Source organism: Triticum urartu, chromosome 4A (genome assembly GCF_056163025.1).
Source record: "Triticum urartu cultivar PI428250 chromosome 4A, HENAU_Tu73, whole genome shotgun sequence".
Taxonomy (NCBI): domain Eukaryota; kingdom Viridiplantae; phylum Streptophyta; class Magnoliopsida; order Poales; family Poaceae; genus Triticum; species Triticum urartu.
In genome coordinates, this window is record NC_141876.1 from 504,899,625 (window position 1) to 504,908,650 (window position 9,026).

The following is a 9,026-nucleotide window of genomic DNA, read 5'->3' on the forward strand; positions in this document are numbered from 1 at the left end:
ACATAGTGTGGGCCGAACGGCCTCCGGTCGCCCACCGAACCACACCCCAAGAACCTTAAGGTATAATTTACTTATTCCAAATGCATTGCTCTAGCTGCATGTGGGCTTTTTCCGCTTCTGCACTCGAATCTAGGTGTTGGATCAAACAAGAAAGTAGTGGGGAAAGTTGTATACCATGAATTAGGACGTGGTTCAAAGAGGAAAGGAATGGGGGAAAGTAGTGGGAAAAGTTGTATAGCATGAATCTAGGACGTGGTTCAAAAAGGAAAGGAAGGGGGAAAGTAGTGGGGAAAGTTGTATCGCATGAATCTAAGACGTGGTTCAAAGAGGAAAGGAATGGGGGGAAGTAGTGGGGAAAGTTGTATAGCTTAAATCTAGGACGTGGTACAAAGAGGAAAGGAAGGGGGAAAGTACTAGTACAGACTGGCTATCCAACACCTACATTGGTCGAAAAGGGAAAACAATGACAAACGCAGTACGCACATCTGTAATGAATTGATCTTTTGTTTTGTTTTGGGGGACAAGGCTGTACAGTTTGAGCATGACTAGACTTGCTGCGCTCACATAGGGAAAGGTGTCTAAAGATAACAAAACTGGGACCAACACAAATATGCTCCTTGGTTGTTTGTTCTTTGTTGCAACAGACTGTGCATCACCCTAGTACATCGGTAGATGCACATGGTGCTGGTGCGTCCACTATCCTGTGCAACTCTTTAGTTGTTGTTAATGTAAGGCCCTGTTTGGTTAAAAACTCCCTAGTCCCTACCTGCTTGGTTCCAGGGACTAAACATGGATTAGAGGTTATTAAATGACATGCTAAAAGACCCTGTTACCCCTAGTAATAAACTAATAGAGACAAGGTGCGATGCGTGGCAGGGTCTTCTTTCTTTAGTCCCAAATGCCCACTTTTAGTCCCTAAAAGTCCCTCTTGTTTGGTTTAGATGGGACTGACACGGAGTTTTTTTGTCCCTCCACCAAAATGTCCCTGTAAACAAACACCCTCTAATAATGCCACTCGAAAATTGATGCAATGCTACAATTAAAAGCAAATTACATGTTTAACGAATTTTATTATTAATATAATCTCTCTATTAATATTAATCAATGCCACCGTTTGAGAAATGCTACTGTCTTGCTTTCTTTCCCATTTAGATAAGGTAGATGCTTCTTTTTGTTGGCTTCTGTGTCATCCACCGTTATTGATCACTAGTTGTTTCTTTTGCACCTATGTGTAAACAGGGTTATCTACTTCACCTCATTGCCATTGTGACCTTTTGTTGCACTGCACAAAACACTTTTGTTTTAAGAGTGTTTTGTGAAGTTCAACCAAAATGTCACACCGACAACGTTGCTTGATTTCTTGATCTTAGTAGAACTGCACAAGAGGAGATCTTACTTCCTATCCGTGTTGGCAAATTTGGTTCAGATCTTCTTATTGTGAGTTGTTTGAATTCCGTGTCATGAGAGGTCAGTACTAGCCTTCTTTCACATGATTCTGCAGTGTGCTTTCATATGTTGTGCTACTTGTACGGTAATGTTGCTTGATTTTTGTGAACTGCACAAATGGAGACAAGACTTCCAATCTGTATGTGCACCATAATATCCCATTGAGGTAAGATAAGGATATTTCACAACTGTTGGCCTGTATTTTGCCACTTTCATCAGAAAATTAATGTCATTGTTTAGTGCTATACTTGTGCAACCTAATTGACATGTCAAATCTTACATTGAAGGCGAAGCTTGTCTGTTATTGAACCAAGTGATGAAGGGGAAGAACAAGCGGAAGAAAAACAAAAATCAACTCCCAGTGCTGTAATGAAGCACTGGAACTGCGGTGACACAAGTAATGATATAGTTTTGCATCTTAATTTATTGCTATGGCTGGAATGAGAAATTGTTTTGCCACTGATTTTATGCCACTCTTAATGTAATACGTAATTATCTCTACTTGTGCAAACAGGGATCTTTGTCGGTGTCAAAACTGGCGGATCTCGGGTAGGGGGTCCCGAACTATGCGTCTAAGGCGGATGGTAACAGGAGGCAGGGGACACAATGTTTTACCCAGGTTCGGGCCCTCTTGATGGAGGTAAAACCCTACGTCATGCTTGATTAATATTGATGATATGGGTAGTACAAGAGTAGATCTACCATGAGATCAGAGAGGCTAAACCCTAGAAGCTAGCCTATGGTATGATTGTATGTTGTCCTACGGACTAAAACCCTCCGGTTTATATAGACATCGGAGAGGGCTAGGGTTACACAAGGTCGGTTACAAAGGAGGAGATATACATATCCGTATTGCCTAGCTTGCCTTCCATGCCAAGTAGAGTCCCATCCGGACACGAGACGAAGTCTTTAATCTTGTATCTTCATAGTCCAACAGTCCGGCCAAAGGATATAATCCGGCTGTCCGGAGACCCCTAATCCAAGACTCCCTCAGTAGCCCCTGAACCAGGCTTCAATGACGATGAGTCCGGCGCGCAGTATTGTCTTCAGCATTGCAAGGCGGGTTCCTTCTCCGAATACATCATAGAAGAATTTGAATACAAGGATAGTGTCTGACCCTGCAAAATAAGTTTCACATACCACCGTAGAGAGAATAATATTTTCACAAATCTAATTTGCTGACTTGTTTTGGCAACATGACATTATGCCATGGCCCGGTGATTATTCAAACCGTTTCCTTTAACTAGCCCCGCACATAACGCGAGGCACTTTTTTGACACGTCTTGTCAAAGCAGAGATCGTGCCCCCCTATCACGGGATTCTCATCGATACGGGCATGGGTAACCCAACCGCGTCGTCGATTATGGAGCTTGGGGGATAAGCGAGTTTTACCAGGCTAGTGGGGACGCTTAGTTTCGTCCGCCCATATATATATATAAAAGACGCGATTGCAAAATGACAGGATCATCGTATATCTGCCAGGGGCCACGACCGAGGTGGCGACCCTGAAGCAAGCGCTAACCAAGGCCGAAGATAAAGCGGCCAAGGAGCACACCGAGCAAGAAAAGCAAGAGGCTCGGGTGGGCGAGGTGCAGCAAGAGCTCCAGGCTCTCGTGACGAAGCACGAGACGTTGGAGCTTAACTCGAAGACACGAGAGTCTGAGCTTGCCACGGCCCTCGAGAGCGCGAAAAGTGCCAAGGCCGAAGCCCAAAAGGCCCTCCAGGAGATCGACGCAATGAAGAAGATAGCGGCGGGTAAGGCATTCTATATGCAGAGCAAGCATGTAAAAGTAAATTACAGATTACTTACCCGAATTCGGAGCTCTCCAGGAGAATTCGTAGATTTGCCCCGCAGCGTGTCGGATGCCGCACAGTTTTACCAGGCCGAGGAGGGAAACTCAACGGAGAAGCTATTCTGGTCTCAGTATACTGGGACCGAACACCCGATGCCTCTGAGCGACCAGCTAAAGCAGCTGGTCGAGCTGCACAAGGTGGCCGAACAGGCCATGAAGGGCTTTATAGTCCGGCTATGGCCTAGCGACGCCCTTCCAAACAGCTACTTCGGCCTGGTGAGGCGGCTTGTGGATGCCTGCCCACGACTGGAGGTCGTCAAGCGGTCCGTCTGCGTCGAAGGTGCACGCTGGGCTTTCGCCCATGTGAAGGTGCAGTGGGCCAAGCTAGACACCGTGAAGCCGATCAAGGAAGGGCCGCCGCAGGGCAAAGAGCATCGCATCCCCGAAATTTATTATGAGGGTGTCCTGAAGGGTGCCCGTCTTGTGGCAGACGAATTTTCAAAGGATGTAATATTTGAGTAAACTTGCTCGTGTGATCCTGTATGATGAAAACTTGTTTCATATGCGCTATGCAACGCTTTGTGTGAATTTAAAATATTACCTTATGTTTGGCCGTTTATCCAATCTGAGAGATGGCTAGTCCTCGGCTTCTGCCCCCATGCCGCGAGTGCTGGGGTGTTCGGGATAAACCTGAGCACTCTTGTTCCCATGTTTGGGTCCTTTGAGGGAGGTGCTCAGCACAACGAACAAGGCAACCAGACTAATAATGCTTTATCACTCTCACTTAGCCATAGAATTCTATAATTTTAAATTTCGGTGAAGCCCCTGGTATTCGGAAGGCCGAATTCGGGGTGCGATACACACCTTTAAGCCGGACAGGGCCGGACCCTCGCCCTAAGCGGCATAAGTCTTTAGGGACTCGGAAACCTCGCCGAACAGCGACTAGTCTCTCGCCTTATCATGACAGTCAGTTTTAGCTTTCTCTACTGAGGTGCTAAGCCCGGCAGAACCGGGGCACAATCGCAGTAGTTCTCCTAGCGCTACCTTAGCCGATAGAGAGGAACGTAAGGTACCAAAACATAGGAGCTGGGCAAACCCAACATTTGACCAAAGACATGATTTGGAGCTGATGCATATAATGATATAAGTTCGGGGTGCCGCACTTGTGAAAGTGTTCGGACTTTTCACACCATATTGTGGGGTACGTAAGCCCCTGGTGTATTGGTCGTACCAAAGTGTACGGTTGCAAGGTGTCGTTAATGAACATATATATATATATATATATATATATATATATATATATATATATAACAAGAATGCAATAATAGTCGTGATGTTATGCATTGTTTATTCAAAAGGTGCGTTAAAGCAGAATGATACAGATAGTGATATAAGCAAAGAGTGGGACTATGTTTTGCTCGTTATTGTAATCCACCTGGGAATTCCATGGTGTGATGTAGCTGTCTGCCTCCTTGGTTGTTGCATTGTGTGTTCGGCAATAGTGCTGCCGGACAGGGTTTCCAGAGATTAAGGTCTTGAAAAAGAGAAAAATAACCAAACGGGAAGCCCCTAGTGTGGTTTAAGCCGCGTCTTGGGGCATGCCGCAGTGTGCCCCCTCCCCACCTGTGCCCATGGTATTTTTAATGTGTAATTATGTACGCGTGGCACGAGCTTCGCCGTTTGGCTGGGACTGGGGTGGGGCCGCATTGCTACGCGAGCTCAGATCGCGCCAGGCAGTCTAGTTGCCGATTGCTTCGAGCACGCTTGAAGGTGTCCGGGCCTTGAAACGCCAAACTGGTAGATTGCCTTGAGAGGCTGTTTTGCGCTTCTGCTGCGAGGGCCACAGTGTGCTCCTCTGTTCGGAGAGAGTGCTCTGTGTTTCATTGACTGTAATAACCCCGTGAGGTCCTGGCATCTTGAGCTTGAGGTATGCATAATGTGGTACCGCATTGAATCTCGCAAATGCGGTTCGCCCGAGCAGTGCATGATAACCACTGCAGAACGGGACTATATCGAAGATTAACTCTTCGCTTCGGAAGTTATCCGGGGATCCAAAGACCACTTCCAGTGTAATTGAGCCTGTGCAATGGGCCTCTACGCCTGGAATGACGCCCTTAAAGGTCGTTTTTGTGGGTTTGATCCTTGACCTTGAGGGGTCTATACCCATTTTGTGCACTGTGTCCTGATAAAGCAGGTTCAGGTTGCTGCCGCCATCCATAAGGACTCTAGTGAGGTGAAATCTGTCAATGATTGGGTCCAGAACCAGTGCGGCGAATCCGCCATGACGGATACTAGTGGGATGGTCCCTGCGATCGAAAGTGATCGGATAGGAGGACCATGGGTTGAACTTTGGGGCGACTGGCTCCAACGCATATACGTCCCTGAGCGCACGCTTCCGCTCCCTCTTGGGGATGTGGGTTGCGTATATCATGTTCATCGTCCACACTTGCGAGGGAAACCTCTTCTGTCCTCCGGTGTGTGGCTGTCGGGGCTCCTCCTCGTCATCGCTATGTGGCCCCTTGTCCTTGTTTTTGGCAATTAACTTGCCGGCCTGCTTGAACACCCAACAATCCCTGTTGGTGTGATTGGCTGGCTTTTCTGGGGTGCCGTGTATTTGACACAAGCAATCGAGTATATGGTCCAAGCTGGACGGACCCGGCGTACTTTGTTTGAATGGCTTTTTCCGCTGACCGGGTTTAGAGCCTTTGAATCCGGCATTGACTGTCGTATCCTCGGTATTATCGCTGTTAATGCCGCACTTATGTTTGTTGCGACGTGACCTGCTATTGCCGTCCTTGGTATCCGAAGTACCATGGTTCTTTGATATATTATTACTGCGAGCCAGCCAGCTGTCTTCTCCCGCACAAAAGCGGGTCATGAGAGTCGTGAGGGCTGCCATAGATATCGGCTTTTCCTGACCAAGGTGCCGGGCTAGCCATTCGTCGTGGATGTTGTGTTTGAAAGCCGCTAGGGCCTCTGCATCCGGACAGTCGACAATTTGATTTTTCTTTGTTAGGAACCGAGTCCAGAATTGCCTGGCCGATTCTTCTAGCTACTGAATTATGTGGCTCAAGTCATCGGCATCTGGTGGCCGCATATAAGTGCCCTGAAAGTTGTCGAGGAATGCGGCTTCCAGATCTTCCCAATAGCTGATGGACTCGGCTAGCAAGCTGTTAAGCCAATGCCACGCTGGTCCCTTGAGCTTTAGTGGGAGGTATTTGATGGCGTGTAAGTCATCACCGCGGGCCATGAGGATGTGGAGGAGGAAATCCTCGATCCATACTGCGGGATCTGTTGTGCCGTCGTATGATTCAATATTTACAGGTTTGAAACCTTCTCGAATTTGATGATCCATTACTTCATCTATGAAGCATAAGGGGTGGCCGCCGCCTCTGTATTGGGCTATATCGCGACGCAGCTTGAATGGGCCTTGCCCGCTGTGTTCGGCCCGGCCGGATTTGCTTTTACTGTATCCGGCGTGACGTTTATCGTCTCGCAGAGTGGCGCGCCCTCGTGATCCGTAGATCGATCTTGCATGCTTTGCTTTGTCCTCCAATATGTCTCGCAGGTCTGGCGTATCTCCCCATGCCTTTTTATTTGAATGGCGTCGGGGTGGAGGCTGAGTTTTTGGCTGGAATGCCTCTCTATTGCGGCCACGAGGTGGTCGATCAGCCGTATCATACGCTTCTTCCTCCAGTCGGGGTAGCAACCTGCACTTTGGGTAACTCTTGGAGGGGCGCTCGAGTTTATATTCCTCGGCCACGAGGACTTTAGTCCATCTGTCAGCTAACAGATCCTGATCAGCTTGAAGCTGCTGCTGCTTTTTCTTAAGTCTATTTGCTGTGGCTATAAGCCAGCGTTTGAAGCGCTCTTATTCGACGGGATCCTCTGGCACAACGAATTCGTCGTCGCCGAGGCTTGCCTCGTCTTCGGAGGGGGGCATGTAATTATCATCCTCCTCTTCTCCATCTGTCGCTCTCTCAGGAGGGCTGGCTCCTCCATCCTCCTGCTCTAAATCTTGCTGGAGGGGATTGTTGTTGTCTTCGGCACTACCCAGAGTATTATTATCTCCTGTGCTGGTATCACCACTTTTGCTTTGGTGGGACTTAGAGCGGCGCCGCTGACGTCGGCGCTTGGGTTGCTTCTTGGAGGGGTCATCCTCCGCTATCTCGTCTCCATTGCCTTCTTTGGGTGTATCCACCATGTATATATCGTATGATGAGGTGGCTGTCCAGTGCCCTGTGGGCGGTGGTTCCTCTTCGCCTCCCGCATCATTGTCCATACCGTCGATGTCTTCGGAGTCGAAGTCGAGCATGTTGGTTAAGTCATCGACAGTGGCTACTAAGTGGGTGGTGGGTGGGCCTTGAATTTCTTCGTCGTCCGCATCCCAGTCCTGCCGGTCATAGTTCGGCCAGGATCCTCCTGACAAGGAGAGAGACCTTAATGAGTTCATTATGTCGCCAAAGGGCGAGTGCTGAAAAATATCCGCGGAGGCAAACTCCATGATCGGTGCCCAATCGGATTCGACAGGCACGGGCGCAGGCGATTCGAAGCCCGTGGCCGGAGAAGGATCCGGCAGTTTAACAGCACGGCTCTCATGCAAGGTAAGGTCGATGTTTGGCTTGATCGCCGCTGAGGGTAAGGCCTCCGTGGCGGGGTCCATCCACCCGTCCGCGGAAGGCGCACCTGGCTCCGAATTGAGGGTCGGAGCGGCTGCCTGTGCGATCTCTTGAACACTATCTGATGGTAGAGCTAAATCATACTCATCGTGACCGCGTGATGCACAAGGCAGAGGCTCGAATCCGTCGAAGATCAAGTCTCCATGGATATCGGCCGTGTAGTTTAAGCTTCCAAACCTGACCTGGTGGCCAGGGGCGTAACTTTCAATCTGCTCCAGATGGCCAAGTGAATTGGCCCTCAGTGCAAAGCCGCCGAACACGAAGATCTGTCCGGGGAGAAAAGTCTCACCCTGGACTGCATCGCCATCGATGATAGTAGGAGCCATCAAGCCTAACGGCGACGACACAGAGGAACTCTCAATGAAAGCACCAATGTCGGTGTCAAAACCGGCGGATCTCGGGTAGGGGGTCCCGAACTGTGCGTCTAAGGCGGATGGTAATAGGAGGCAGGGGACACAATGTTTTACCCAAGTTCGGGCCCTCTTGATGGAGGTAAAACCCTACGTCCTGCTTGATTAATATTGATGATATGGGTAGTACAAGAGTAGATCTACCACGAGATCGGAGAGGCTAAACCCTAGAAGCTAGCCTATGGTATGATTGTATGTTGTCCTACGGACTAAAACCCTTCGGTTTATATAGACACCGGAGAGGGCTAGGGTTACACAAGGTCGGTTACAAAGGAGGAGATATACATATCTGTATTTCCTAGCTTGCCTTCCACGCTAAGTAGAGTCCCATCCGGACACGAGACAAAGTCTTTAATCTTGTATCTTCATAGTCCAACAGTCCGGCCAAAGGATATAATCCGGCTGTCCGGAGACCCCCTAATCCAGGACTCCCTCAATCTTCTTTGAAGATACCATATATTTTAGTGGAACTGCACAACAAGATGTTGGAAACATTAAACTAATCGAGGAGTATATAGTAAGCATGGCCACCACAGTAGATAGCAACAGATGGTTCCGGAGAAATGTTTCATCTGTATGCTCTACACAATAAGCCTCCTGACAAAGGTTGGTACTCGCCCACTGATTTCATCCATATGATTGAGCTTTGTCATCTCTATTGGTGTTGTGCTACTGTTTAGATACTGTCATCAAAAAGT